We start from the raw sequence: 15,128 nt of genomic DNA, 5'->3' as shown, positions 1-15,128 counted from the left end.
AAATGTTTGGACAGGAAATCTGGATGTTTTGCTTCCATAAGACAGGGAAGAGACTTTCCCAAAATAAGCAGTAGCAAATTAGTCTTAAGTTGGGTGCAGTTTGCACATAATTAAGACCTTGCATTCTAACTTCAACAACCCTAGAAGGAAACAATCACACACTACCTCAAAGTCTGAATTTAGTAGCAGGAGAATCTAATTATGCAAAGTTCAAGACTGCTTTGTTCAGTGCTGTTGTTCCAGGGCTCTTGTCTATAATCTAGCAATTACAATATTTGCCTACTACTATGAACAGTTCCCTATACAGCACTCTGCAGCTCAGCCTGATGCAAACAAGCTTAAGACTCTGTGCCAGATTTTGCCTTCAGATGCACTTGCAATAATCCCTCTAATACACATAAGACAAATTCCTTCCAAAGGAAAAAATGAGAATTATTTCACAGGTTTGAATCCCAGTCTCGGTCAGCATTAACAAGAGTAAGGTAGAGAAAGAAACAGATAAAGCATGTCACTAACCGTCTCTAATTAAAATTATAAAATATAAAATAAAATAATAAAATCAAATACATTTGAGAAAGCAAATACTGTGATAATTTAAAATGTGTTAATGTAATTTAAAATGTGTTAATACAGCTATTTCACACCTTGAAATTTTATAAGAGAATCACACTCAGCAAGATTTGTAGCTCTCCTTGGAAGGTTGTGAATCTGTAAATCAGGGTATAATTTGATCAATGGCCTAAAAATGTAGGGATTTTTTTTTCACCCAAACTGTAGCTGTATAATACCAACAATCTTCTTTTCACTTTTGTTTTATAGAGTGCTGTTTCTTTGAGAAAACACGAGTGGACCTAAATTTAAAAAATAAATAAATAAAGGGAGCAGAACTAGAAATAATTCATCATTAAATTAAGATATCAAAGGCAATACTTCTATAAAATGTACTTTTTAATTTAAAAAATAAGAATCACAGTTAACTTTTAAGACAGAATAATCAGCATCTATGAACAGTGATTCACCAAAACAGATTTTTAGACAGCAGTCTGAAGAGTAATTGAAATAAAAATTAAAAGGATACCTTCACATGAAGTTTTTTTACCATATTTTCTAAACAAAAGTGAAAATTTTGGCAAAAATTTCTAGAGGTATCTTACAGAGAGTAATTAGATGTTTGCCTGAGGTTCAATTACTCAAAAGCATACTATATTTTTGATTAGCAACTAACAGAAATATTTATTAAAAATAAGTCTTAATTGTAAATGGTACAGAATATTTTCAGAATTTATCTCCAACACATCTTTATAGCAGGCACACTTGTACACTAAGTGCTGAGCATAATATATTCCTGAAGCATCTTTTCTTCACTGATATGTTAATTCAAATTTTAATGTTCCTTTTAGTCCAGACTCACTACTGAATCTCAGAAATACACTCCCAAGTATCCATTTTTGTTTTCTGTATGTGAAGAATACAAGAATATCACTAGGTTGAAAAATTAATAAAATTTTTCCTCTTTGAAAAATCTGACTTTAAAGGAAAATTACTTATTATTCTTATGTATAAGACAGTAGTGCACTATGTAGGAAAGAAGGGGAAAAAAAACAGAGGTAGAAGTTAACACCACTTAGTAGACCACATGCAAAGTAATGCTTGTCAAGGGTTACAACAGAGGTGCAAAATATGATGTGACTAGACTGATGTACATGTACTTTCTCATCTGCTATGTTCTTTCTATACAGGTCACATTTTTACAAACAAAATTCAATAAATAAAAGCAGCCACACTTTAATCTTTCCCTCCAACACAGAAATTCAGCATCATGCTGAGAAGTGGGCATGTATAACCAAAGTTTTTGAAAGGTTGGACAAATGAACATCTCAGCAATGAACAGATGTTTCTGCTCATGCAGAAAATGAATTTACCACTAGCTACTCATCTTTGTCTCCTCCAGCTGCTCAGTAGTAAAGCTGGACCTGATAATATCTTATGTTCTTCCTTTGTAATATCCCTCAAGAACATCAAGAAAAGGAAAAAAAGAACATTCCACTAAAAAAAAAAAAAAAAAGAAAGAAAAAGATCAAAAGGATTTTTATTGCCTTTTGAGATGTGCTTCAGTAATTCTTGGCAAGTAATTATTTTCTTGCTAGAACACTTTAGGATAAAGTTGAGTAAACTTTTACTTAGCTCCTTACTTGTACTGTTTTTAAAAGTTTGTTTTTCCAGAGGAAATAAAACTACTATCTTAAGACTGGAGTTCCCATAAGAATATTAAGTAGTTGACAAAAGTCTTTAAAAAACAGCCTTTACAGGGCACTAAAGAGTTCAGAACAAACAGTATTCATCTCTCATTCAAGTGTGTACAGAAAGTGTTAGTCTCATCTGTGGACATCTATAAACCATGAAAAAATTGTGGTGTCAGGCTAGGGTACAAATACACAGAAGACTGTCAGCTGTCAGCAGTACAATTCCACAGTTGTTCTATGCCATACACTCCCAGCAGGTGTGCAGTGAAATAACCTTGAGAAAGCAATGGAAAAAAACTGAAAACCAGCGATGGATGTTACAAAGGAACTACTAGATAGCAGTTCTAAGCCTAAAAGGGAGGGAAGATGCTGCCATTATAGTTGATTCTGAAAGAAATTTTTGAGTTTCCCAGAAACATTTTCTTGTTCCTCATTTCTCCAGTCAGCCTAACAAAAAACACTGAGCAATCTCATCTGTTTTACAGATACCTTTTTTGTAATTATCTCTCAAAAGGGGTAGCACTTTATAATATAATAAACAGACAAGCACAATCTGTATACATTATTAAGATAAGTAAATTTATTTAACTACTAAAATAAAAAAGCTATGCTCCTAATAAAAAAATTCATAACACAATATCAAATACGTTATATATTAAAATAGTCCCAGAAAAGAGCATATTTTATTGAAAGAGAAAAGGGAAATTAAGATCTATACCTTTTACTTAAAGAAAAAAAAAAACAAACAACTAACTAACAAACAAAAAGTTTCATATGCTTTCAACTGATTTCAAAAACATCTTAATGTGCCCATAGATGAATTATTTTATCTAGATCCTACCTTGAATAAACTTTTATTGGAATTATTGGGGGAAAAAAAAGGTCCTGAGATGTTCCAAATTAAAAGGTTATTGCAACCAGTAAATATTCAGACACAGTTTAAAATTCATATAGTTTCCAAAGCATTTACTTTTGGATACATGTGATACTATATATTTTCTCAGTTTGTGGTAGAAAAGCAGAGCCTGTATGGATACCAAATACCAAGAGACACTTTTTTTTTCCACTTTATAAAACGAAAACTCTGCTAGTTAGAGTAGTTGCAGGAATTTAGCTCAAGTATCAATCTACTCTCCAATACAGTTACATTGTTAGGAATTCACAAGAAAGTAGTTTAAAGGTACCAGGCACAGTTGTGGATTTTAGTTTTCTTTGCTCTACAAATATCTGAAAACTGCATGCTGCAATAACTATCATAAACACAACATTGAATTATATCTTTTTTCCCATCTGAGAAGCTTGTTAATAAGGAAAATTCAAAATTTTGTAGTCAAGACTGAGGAATTGCTCTTGAAAACATTGCAAATTTGATGCCTCCCCTGGCAAAACATCAAGTAACCTTTTTTTTCAGCAAAAGTAGAATCAAATAGGCAAGCTCTGCATGAAATATGTGAATGGGAATTAGTGTATGAACTAAATCAGTCTAGACTGCAAATTTCATAAATATGCTATACAATTATTTTCAATCTGCCTGATTTTTATGCCAACAGACCTATCACATCCTGTATAATGATTAGTAAATATCTGTGGCTGCTCTGGCTCTCTATATGAGGGACTCCTCAAAGGCAGTGAAAATAACAAGTGTGTTGGACCAAAATAAAGATATCTGTGCCATAAGAGGCATACATTACTAAGAAGAATAATTTTGTGCTTACAGTTTCTGTTGTGAGGTTTTTTTGATTGGCTGGTTTGTTGTTTTGATGTGGGCTTTTTGTGGATTTTTAATTTTTTCCTTTTTTTTTCTTTTTACTTAAGGAAAATAAAACAACTTATCACCATGCAAATGATAAAAGAATAAAACTGATGAGGATGTATGTTTGTTGTGTAGCTGTTAGTCGCTTCTTATCCCCAATTCCCCCCACTAATTATCTGAAAGACCATGGGACTACTTTATGAAAAGTGAGTTGGTTGAAGAGCTGTTGGCATGCCTCTAAACATGGCGTTAATTAATGCATGGGGTGTTTTTTATTTTCTCAGATGAACCAAAAAAAGTTATTTAGAATTCCAGTTTTTTGCTAGTATCATGCTGAATTGCACAGCTACTCTCATACCATCTTTTGTGCCATGTATTCCTGTGGTAATTGTAACCTTGGGTCACATTAGGCAGACTACATTCTGTATCTTCTAAGCTGAAAAACAACTAATAGAAAGAAAGTCTCATAGATAGCTATATTACAAATTTCCCAACAGTGTAATTCCCACAAATTTTTGTGGTCAGATTTGTCATGTAACAGTTCATATTAAAATTTTTAAAAAAATCAAACAGGAATTCCACTTCAGCAGAGAGAATATTTGCTTTTCTGCTGGACAATATAGTTGTATATTGCAATTATATCTGCAATATACATTGCACTGGCGAGGCTATTTCCTAGTAAAATTCACTTTCCCCATTCCCAGTCTTTTGTTATCTAGATTTTCTGATGCCAGGAGGACTGACAGATTTTAGCAGAAAGTGTAATTCACACATATCTTCAGTATGAGGGTTCTGGATAAAATCTACACAACATGGTAGCAATAACTGAAGCGTGATCCATAGGAGAGGTATGCATGTCATGCTGGAGTTTCCTTGGAATCTGACGTAGCACACAGAAAGGATTTGTGTTTTTATGGTGTCCTGGTTCCAGTAGGGACAGGGTTAATCTTTGCAGTAGCCAGGTGAATAATAAATAATGTCTGTGGAGAAGGGGCTTCTTCCAGTTGGGTAAGGGTGGGGGAGGGAGAGACTGGGTAATGTCAGTTCTGAGCAGCCACATTGGAAGCCTTTGCCTCTCTTGTGCACTTTGTTATTGATATTGTAGCTGTTATGGTTAATTTTCTTACCTCATTGCTGTTTCCAGTAAACTCTTCTTATCCCAATCTATGATTTTTACCTTTTGTGTTTCCAATTCTCCTCTCCAGTCCACCACAGGGAAGGGAGAGGGAGACCAAGGGAACAGCACATGGTTTCAGTGGCAACAATAATTTGGGAAATAACATCCCTAAACTACAACTCATGGACACCTAAAAAAGAAAATAAATTTGGACATAAAGTTGCATTTCTTAGTACAAGACATCCTTCCAAGCAAACTGCTCACAATTTTTCCTAAGTATCCTAACAAATGGACAGAGAGAGGATTGATATTAGCAGTCAGTTTAACCTGCATGTGCCTGGACAGCTGTTCTAACATGTTTTTAATATATTTACACATAGGAAAATAATCAAAATTAGTCTACTGTACAAAGAATTTCCAGAGTGTGAACAGGATGAATTCACATGTGTATCTAATTCCCTTGTTGCTGCTGTTTTAATCTGCATTTTGCTATTTATGAGAGTCTGGGAAGAAGCGCATTTAATTCTTGGGACTCATGGCCCATGAATTCAGCTGTGACAAAGCTGGAAAATATAGGAGGAATTTCATGATTGCAGATTTCTGGGCGGCTGCTGTTTGTGGAAATTAAAAGTCACCAAAGAACGGTTTCTTGTGAAGAAGTCTCCATGGCACGGCAAGAGAGACTCCTTTCCCTGCAAGAACTGATGAAAAACTATTTTAGAGGTGGCAAACTGACAGAAAATCCCAGGTTTTGTCTCTACATTGTCAGTGGGAAAGGAAAGAGGGTATGGGGACGAGAAGTGTTCTAACGGTTTTATTCTGATTATTATTCTTTTAGTTCTCTTAATAAAGTTTTCTTTATACCCTTTAAAGTTTTGAGCCTGCTTTGCTCTTCTAGTCCTATCTTGCAGCAGAAAAGGAGTAAATTATTCTAGTGGGAGTGCAGGCATTTGGATAGAACTAAACCCACTACAACAAGGATCAGTTGAAAGTGCTTCTGAAAACAAAAAGAGAAGTTTGCAAGAATATGAACATGCAAGACTGGAAAACACATTTATTTTTACTACATATCAGACTTATTTTTTAGAATTCTCTTGGAAGCATCCTTAGATCAGATTTAGAATAATTCTGAATATGACTGGAGATTGCTGGAAAATAACAGCATATATGCCTAACAGCAGTTGCTACAACTTCATACCCACCTTACCTGTCTACCTTCCTCTCTTGGATTTCTCACTAGTCTCCTTGCTGGGCTTAGGTATAAATGTTTAGATGTCTCTTCTTCTATTAATTTAATCTTTATTCTTACTGCTGATTGCGACCTGCTTTTCATGTAGAAATATGGTTATGATACATTCAGTACACTAGTCAGTCACAGCAATGTGAAACTTATTTCACATTTTTAGCATAATGCAATCTCTTTGCTTAATATACCTTAAATCCTATTTTTAATTAGAAAATAAAAATCTTCAGTTTAAAATTTTTGGATCACTTTATATCTATAGAAAAAAAAAAAAGTGATTTACATGATATTTATCTCATCCAGAAAACAGAAAAGTAACTCATTGCACATGCAAACAAGTGAGCTTTGGCATAATAAATGAAATCACTGCATTAATGAGGTGCTATGCTTGAGATTCTTCATGTTTACAAATATTGACAATCTAAGACTTCTATTTTTCTTGCAAGGACAGAATTCTGTGTACTTATGTTGTTTTACAAGACCATATCACATTAAAGCATTTCATACAAAGCACACATGTATACAAAACATACATCTATATGTGTGCAGGACTAAAGACGTGATAATACAGCCAGCTATATTTTTGTTAACACTAGATTCATTAGTAGCACAGATTTTACCATCATGAGAGGTTTTTTCTCAATAAAATATTGTCAAGTAATTGAATATGTAAAAATATTATTGACATGACACACGCTGACTTGCACACTACTTTATCATGGTTGCCATTTTAAGCAGTGTTAAACTTACTTGCAATGTGTATTGGAAGAGATTGTCTTCTCCTAAATAGCATTGCAGACTTTTATGAGTATTAGAGCAGTGAATAAATGTATTTGCCTTCTAGGATACATGTCAGTTTTGAAAAGTTGTCCTATTTCTTTAGTGTTTCTCAATAGAAATACCCCCAGCCCCAAAATGAAAATTTTGCACAGTAACACAGGTGGATTAAGAAACTGAAAGCAGAATTAGTCCAAATAAGTGCTCCACAACCGAGCAAATCTCCTGGAAGCTCAGGTGTGGGTTGATGTCCAGTCCTGAAATGGCACCTGCAAAGTATATCCTGGTTTGGTGGCTTTTCATATCTGATTTCCCTGTGACTTATCTCATAACAGCCTAGACTGTATTCATACAGTCTCAACATGCTACTCTTGGCAAAGAAACAGGTCAAAAATCCCCATCTTTCTTGATCTCATCCCCGTTTCTGCCCATATGTTGCTTTCTGTGCTTTTTTTCAGAAGGTTGTCTTTTAGCTTAGATCAGCCTAGTGATTCAGTTTTTACTGACGGCAGAAAAAACCTGCCAGCACAGCCAAGGAGGCTGTGAAATCTTACAGAGGGATCAGAAGAAGAAGTATGAGAAACTGTTTCATAAATTACTTCATAAACTGCTTTTGCTGTTAAATACAGCACATCCTTAAGTACAGTCCAAGCAGAGAACACAAGCGAAGCAACACAGAAGCTGAGGCAAACCTATCCAGATCATCAATCAGCAGCATTCATAGTTCTGCTAAGGTACGTTGCGTGTGGCTGCAAAAAATAAGGAAGCGTGACATTCTGGCATTGCAGGAGCTGAGTGAACTCACCAGGGACATAATAGCTGTCATTCACTTATGGCTAAAAGCTTTTCAAGACTACTGCCAAACAAGCAAATACAGGTAAAATAAAGTAAATCCTTGTACAACTGAAGCCAAACTCAAGTTTTTATAGAACACAACAGGCTCACCAGAGGTATTTAAATATTTTGCAATTTAGATGATACTATCACTCTTTACAGCCTGATAGCATAAAGCTCTTCTCTTCCTGCCATTAGAACAGCATTTCATGGACTCATGAACCCAAAATGTGCAAGAGTCTAGTGAAAGGCTTAAAAAAAAAAAAGGCTGTTATTTTTTAAGCCCAAAAAGAGCTGCTTTGTCTCCTTCCACTCAGTGCTGCTCACAGAGAATGGTACAGACCCCACGGGATGTTCTTGATTCCAAGATGATAAAGTGAAAAAGCTAATATCCCTAAACAGCTACCACTTTTTATTTTGTATTTTTAGATAATGATAATTTTGCCTTGGTACACATTAAATCTTAATGGGAAGATAGAGCTGTCTACAAATTAATCAGCAATGACAGATGCCACAGTCTAATTATAGCACTGAAATGTGCAAAGACTGCAATGAAAACTGATTACTATCCACATAATTCCTACAATTTTAATTATAATAAATACTTTAAATTACTAATTATATAAGTAAGTCACATTTGCCTACTCCATATCTCATTATAAAATTTCTACAGCAATAGAGCTGTTATGCTATATATTTTTGTTCTTTTAGTTTACTTATTCCATTATGACCTATTTCAAATGTTTTTTTCTGAATCAGAAAATTTAATTTGCATGTTATTTCTGTAGAAAGATAATTAAAAAGTAACACACAATAATTAATTATTATTTAAGCCACAAATAACACAGAAGAAGAAATTTGTCTTTGACATAACATTGAATGGACAAGAGGAAATTGCTTCAAGATGCAGATTTAAATAACATAGTAGGACAAATTTATTCACCAAAGGATGGTCAGGCACTGACAAAGCTCATCCAGAAAACTGGTCAGTGGTTCTGGAGACTATTTCCAAGGCCTTGTCAAACTACATTATGTGATACTATCTTCTCACTTTACATGTAGAAACAGTGAATAAACTACCTAAGATTAACACCCTGCAAAAAATTCCCTCTTTCTAGAAGCCTAAGAATGTCTGGCAAGTCCTGATATATGTCTGCCATGAAGGGCTGATTTAATGCTATGTGAGAGAAAATATATGAGAAAGGGAATTACAGAACTCAGGAACTCTTCATCTTCTATGCTATCTCCAGTTAAAACACTTAAGGATTATAATAAACAAAGTGGGGCTAAGAAGGCCTGGAATAGCTCTGAAAAGAGCAAAATCTGTACCAAACAGGAAAAAAAAAAAAAAAAAGAAAAAAAGAATTCCAGATGTACAGAATTTCCCTCCAAAAGAGGGATATTATTTCCTGCAAAGACAGAGTTGAAAGAGCCATACTCACATGGGCATTGAAGTTCTAATTTGAGTTCAGAACTCCCATTACCTCCTTTAAGTAGGACACTCAAGCAAACAAAACAATCTCTGGTGAAAAGAGTGGTATATAAAAACTCTCTTGTGCATCTTAGCATCTTAGTATACTGCCTTAAGAGTTAAAGTTTCATGATAATTGTGGAGAAAATGGCTGGATAGAATCCCAAGAAGGCACTGAGTCCCTTATGAGATACTAAATCAATTTTAACAAAACCAAATTTAAATAGAAGCAGAACTCCTAATACACAAAGGGCAAGGCATGCAAGCAGTACCTGTGCCAGCACATGCACACACACACGCATGCACGCACACGCACACACGCACACAAATGCACACACACAGAGCTAATTTTTGTCAAATGTAACATTTTCCCTCCATGCTTTTGGACATATTGTGTAGGAATATAAATCCCTTCTGCAGGCCTCCTCTAAGTGCAGTTGCACCCTCATTCTGCATATACACACCCTCACATTCAAGAAATTTGTGTGTGCATGCTAATTCAGGCCTATACAAAAATAGCATTATAGTGGTGAAGCCTCTAGCTTTCATAGGCTGGCCTACAAATCTTTATGTCTTGATAAAACATGCATTTCAGCAAGACAGGCTTTGCATATAGTTGAAGATATGTCTTCTTTGAAAACTACCCTGAATATCCTCCAGTGTTCAATTCACTTTTTTGAGATCCATTCACAATGAACTATATTCTGCATATGCTAACACCTGTTCTGGAACTGAAAGACAGAAGAATGTTCTGATGAGACAGGGAGAAGGGAGGGGAGAAATGCAAAATATTTAAGGCAAAAGTTCTGAAAACATAAAAATCTAAATTGGCCCAGATGCTTAACTGCCTTGAGTGTCCCTGGGCATAGAGCTTGTGCCTAATGAAGCAGCATTAGTTTAGCCTTTGGATGTAAGCAACACATTCACTTGCCCCTGACGTATCACTGGAAATAATTGGACCATGCTAAAAGATATCAGATGAGTGCCAGAGTATATGTCAGGCAACATATAAATGTCATAATTTTTTCAACTAGGAGAAGAAATGCCCAAAATAAAACATTTATAAAGGCTGGCAAAATAAAATGTTTTCTCATTTTGAATATAAATTAATTTTAAAATAAAACTGTTTGTTTTCTTCTTAGATTTGCAGTGCTCCCTGATTTTATCCATAATTTACTGTCATTCATTACTTAATTACTTTAATTCTGGTAAATTAGTTTCATTTTCTAAGCCTTCTTAGCAAGTCAGTTAAACAGATGGGAAACTGTCAGTATTAGAAATATTCTTCACTGTTCAGGGATTTTGATGTGTTTTCCAAACAAAAATGGATGGAATAATGTCCTTCTTCTACAAGACAGTGCTTAACCCAGAAAGAAGCAGTAGGCACTTCACAGAATTAAAAATAAAATGTTGAGGCTAAAATCTCATTTCTCCTCTTGCTGGTGAACTGGACGCAAGTTTTGTCACATACACGAAGAAGTCTTAATCTGATTATTTCAAAGTAACAACGGAACTTCAGCTCATAAAAATTCTGCTTCCTCAGCACTCTTCACTGCAGTCAAGTCAACTCTGCTTGATGCTCCATCTAAGAACAGCAAGGAGACTACTACAGCCTTGAAAAATGTGGGTGCAACAACTTAGCAGGTTCAACACCATAGCACAAGCACTACCTGTTGATTATTCTAGGTGTAAACTTTTCAGATCCTCCCAGAGAGTGAGGTTCCTGTGCAATCATTTTACTTTATCAGGGTGCATGGATCGAGCATGAGAGACAACAGGCGTTAACTTGAAACAAGGAACTTCACACTGAAGATAAACAACATCTTTTTCCCTCTGACAGTCCTTGGAGTAGGAGGTTGGATAGACTAGAGAATTCTTGAGGACCCTTCCAACCTGAATCATGGTTCTGAATATGCCAAAGAAATAGCAATATGGTTATTATTAGGACTTGCTTTGTGCATTTGAATGAATCAATACAGTAATAGCTACAGCTTCTCCATCTGAAACCAGTGACTACACCCCTTTTTGCTAAACATTCTGATAAAAGCTGATAATCTAGCACACAAGGATTTTTAAATTTTATATAAATTTTTAGACTTCATGAAAATAAAGATCATCACATAGAGTAAAACATATGTACGCCTTGCACAAACCTGACTTGCTACTATTTCTTCAATAGCCATAAAAGTATTTCAGGCTATTTGATGGAATATTACATCAGGGAAATCAGACCTTGAAGTATCTCTAGTTTTAAAGGAAACTAATTAAATTAGAGTCCACCATCCTATTAAGTACTGTATATTGTTTGAGTCTCAAGCCAAGACATCATTAAGGTGGGGGGGTTTGTGGTTTGGTTTAGTTTCCTTCCAGATGTAAAAGTTCCTCTCTCTTTCCCACTTGTGTTTCAATGATTTGAACAAATATTGAGATAAACCAGCTATAGTGAACAGTCAGTGTGCCAAAAATATATAATGGATTTGGAATAGGTAAAAGATAATTATTTTCTTGCTCTCTTGCTTATTATTTTAAAAATCCATGCTGTTAAAAAATCCATTTTTTAAAAACAAGGAACAGCATAAGAAGGAATATAGTTTTAAAGTTTACAATCACCCAAATGGTTTGATAGCATCATATTTGTGCGTTAGAAATAACTTGATAAGAGTCAGATAATTTTCTCAAAAGGAACTGTTGACTCAGATTCCTAGAAGTATTTCTTTTGGAGCAAGTGTGCATCTTCAATCCTATCTAGCATCTAGAAGTCAGTTTGGCTAGGATACTAAATGCTTACTTTGAGTACATAGATTTTCAGCTTGTGTTAGAAAAGAATCAATCTAGTGTTTCATTCTGCAGTCCTCAACGCTGGACTGAGGTGTAAGAGGCCACAATGCCACTGTTGGGGCCTTTATCTCATACCCATTGCTCAATGTGACATCAATGGATGTGCAGTGAGGGAAATGAGCAGGAAGAAGATCCAGGCCCTGACTGCAGCCTGAGATGTCAGAACCTGCAGCAAAAAGCATGCAACAGGTAGTAGGATTTCAGTCTGTGGGGAGTGCAGCATGATGAGGTGTAGAAATGTAAATGTATGTCTTTTCTTAGCCTAGAAGGCATGGGGTGTTTTGTTGCATAGTGACACACTTCCAAAGAATAGCATGTTCTCCAGGGCATTCTTCAAGTAAGGGCAAATATGGTTGGAAATATCACAAGCAGAAACAAGCTTCAAACTGGGTCTGTCACATATAAATCAGATTTTAGCATCCTGGAGATTCATGGGGACTCTCTGCTAAATCACCAGAACTGAACCCTTAGACAGTGTCATCAGAAGGTTATGAGGTAGGGTAGAACACTGCCTCCAAGCTAATGAAAGGCCTCAAAATAAAGATTTAAAGACTAAAGACTAACAGTGGTATTAGGACCAAATATTTTTAAAACAATCCATTATTAAGCTGTTAAAAAACAATCCAAGCAGTCATTTTGCTGCCATACAAGATTTAAAATCTTCACATGATGAACAATTCATGAGTAAAAAAATCAAGTTGTGACAGCCATTGCCTGTTTAAATCTTCACAAGGATCAAAGACCTCTTTGTCTTTTGCTTTTTGCTCCTGGAATTGGTTTCAGACATTGTCAACACAAATAAAGATGATGAATTTATTGTTTCCAATCCATACTAGTGATCAAAACATTTCTATTCTCAACAAAGATTTCTCAAGAAAAAAGACTAAACCACTTACATATTCTAGCAGAGGAAGACAGTCAAAGAGAAGGCCAAGGTCTCAGCAGAGTATTCTGAGGATGGAGATGAATGAAAGCACATGCTTCCAATTACAAATGCAGAAACAAGTGAAATCCTAGAAGTTGTATTAACTAATGTTATTCTAAAGCATTTTCTTTTCACAGACTGAACATATCATAGTTACAAACTGGTAGCTAATGGGAATCAGTGTCTTGACATGCAGTTTCTGCTTTGGAACTGCAATAGGCAGGGCCCCCTGAGGTTCCCCCTAAAATTACAGGAGTGGAGGGGAGGGATTGTTATTCAGAGCAACCTATTCCCAGTTTTACCATCTGCTATCTCAAGTTTAATATTTACGTAAAGCGTAGAGAAAAAAGTAATTATGCATCCAGTAAGAAAACCATGCATAAACATTTTTCATAACATTATTTTACCAGTTTCTTCTCAGAAGTCAGTAACAGAAGAAAGAAGCTTGAAGCCAGGAATATGCTAATTGAGGTACACAGATATTAATCAAGAAACTTAAGAAGAAGAGTGAAAGGAAAGGATTCAGTTTCCTGCACTGGAAGATTATATCCTGGTGCTAATTCACAGGAAATTACAGGAAATAAACAAGAAAGAGAAATGCAGATAATATCATCTGGGACTGAAGAAGAAAAGACTTGCCCCAAACCTTAACACAAATGACTTCAATAAATGTCTTCCAAAACAGAAGTCAGACAACTTCAGTTTCAAGAGCTCCTAAAGATATACCAGTGCCTAAATTATTTTTTGGCTTGTTAGTCAGGTTTGAAGGGCTGGCATAGATACAGAAATTGCTAGGGAGAATCTTATTAAATACATTTAAATCATTTCATTATATTTCTAATGTATTTGATTAATTTTTCTACATCTAAATCTATTTTATTTTAAATCCTGCTACATGCAACATGACTGAATAAACAAGGCATTCCTTCATAATGAGTAGATAATTTTGGAAAACATCCTACATCACCTTCTTCTGTTCTCCCCTGTGTACCAAGCTTTAATAAGATTTCCTATCTCTCAGCTGCATAGTCAGGCTCTGTACAGGTCCAACCACTTCCAGGGCTGAAGGATCAGCAAGGAAAGCGATTGCTTGTAAAAAGCCAGACAGGGAAGATGGAGACTTCCTAGATTTCATTTTGCAAAAGTCCAATGCAGAGAGTTGTACCTCTGGGAAAAACTGAGGGAAGTGTCTCTTCACTACCCCATACAAGCACCTAATATATAAATACTCAAAGAATAATTGCTTAATAAATAAAATGCTGCAGATCTGCTGTCCTTTGTTACAGACAGCTGTGGGAGTGGGGCAGGAACCTCATTACAGCTGACACTGAGCAGCACCAAGATTTCTAGTTTTGCCAGCGAAACTTCCTCAACTTTCTGAACTTCCAGGTGCAACTCAGCTAATAAAATGCTTGTCTGGTCTTGAAATCTTTACACATCATTAATCCCAACTCACACAAGTGTCTTAGCTCTTACCTCTCTTGTTTCTGAACAAAGACTATTTCTAGAAAAGTAAACAAAGAGAGCAGAGAACATCATAGTTGGGCCAATTAATGTGAATTTTTAAATTCCATCAAAGTGCCAATCACATGTTGCTAATTATTGGAACCTCATTCTCCTATTTGTGTCTTTTTCTTCCCTCTCTCCTACCTTAGTCTTTATTATGTGCAATCCACAAACTTCCCCCAAATTTTTCTACCATAATGCATTTCTTAATTGGACTTGATGCTAAAAAATTATATTCTTATATGATATCTAGGAATACATTGCTAAAATGTTTGTGATTAATCCAAATATTTTACTCACATTATTGCAGGATCTGAATTCAGGGTCTGAACATTTCACTTGAAAGGGTTTGCAAAGTCTCATTGTTACCATGGAACACCTTCTCCCAGTCCACAGCCCAGAGTCCTTCACTGGACATCTC

At 35.4% G+C, this 15,128-nt stretch overlaps 1 protein-coding gene across 2 annotated transcripts in view; it reads right to left on the bottom strand.

Moving 5' to 3' along the window:
- Positions 1–15,128, bottom strand: part of CPNE3 (copine 3) — a 165,316-nt gene that overhangs the window by 13,461 nt on the left and 136,727 nt on the right. The window contains exons 19-20 of one of the 2 annotated variants that reach the window (XR_014952978.1): positions 15,008–15,128; positions 1–13,289 (exon numbers count right to left, since the gene is read on the bottom strand). The exon at positions 1–13,289 is cut by the window's left edge and continues 13,461 nt beyond it. The gene's annotated coding sequence lies outside the window, so the exon portion shown is untranslated. The other variant, XR_014952977.1, reaches the window with a different exon arrangement.

Source organism: Lonchura striata, chromosome 2, assembly GCF_050655825.1.
Source record: "Lonchura striata isolate lonStrDom1 chromosome 2, ASM5065582v1, whole genome shotgun sequence".
NCBI classification, from domain to species: domain Eukaryota; kingdom Metazoa; phylum Chordata; class Aves; order Passeriformes; family Estrildidae; genus Lonchura; species Lonchura striata.
Note: the sequence above shows the minus strand (reverse complement) of the source record. Positions and strands in the feature narration are given on the sequence as shown.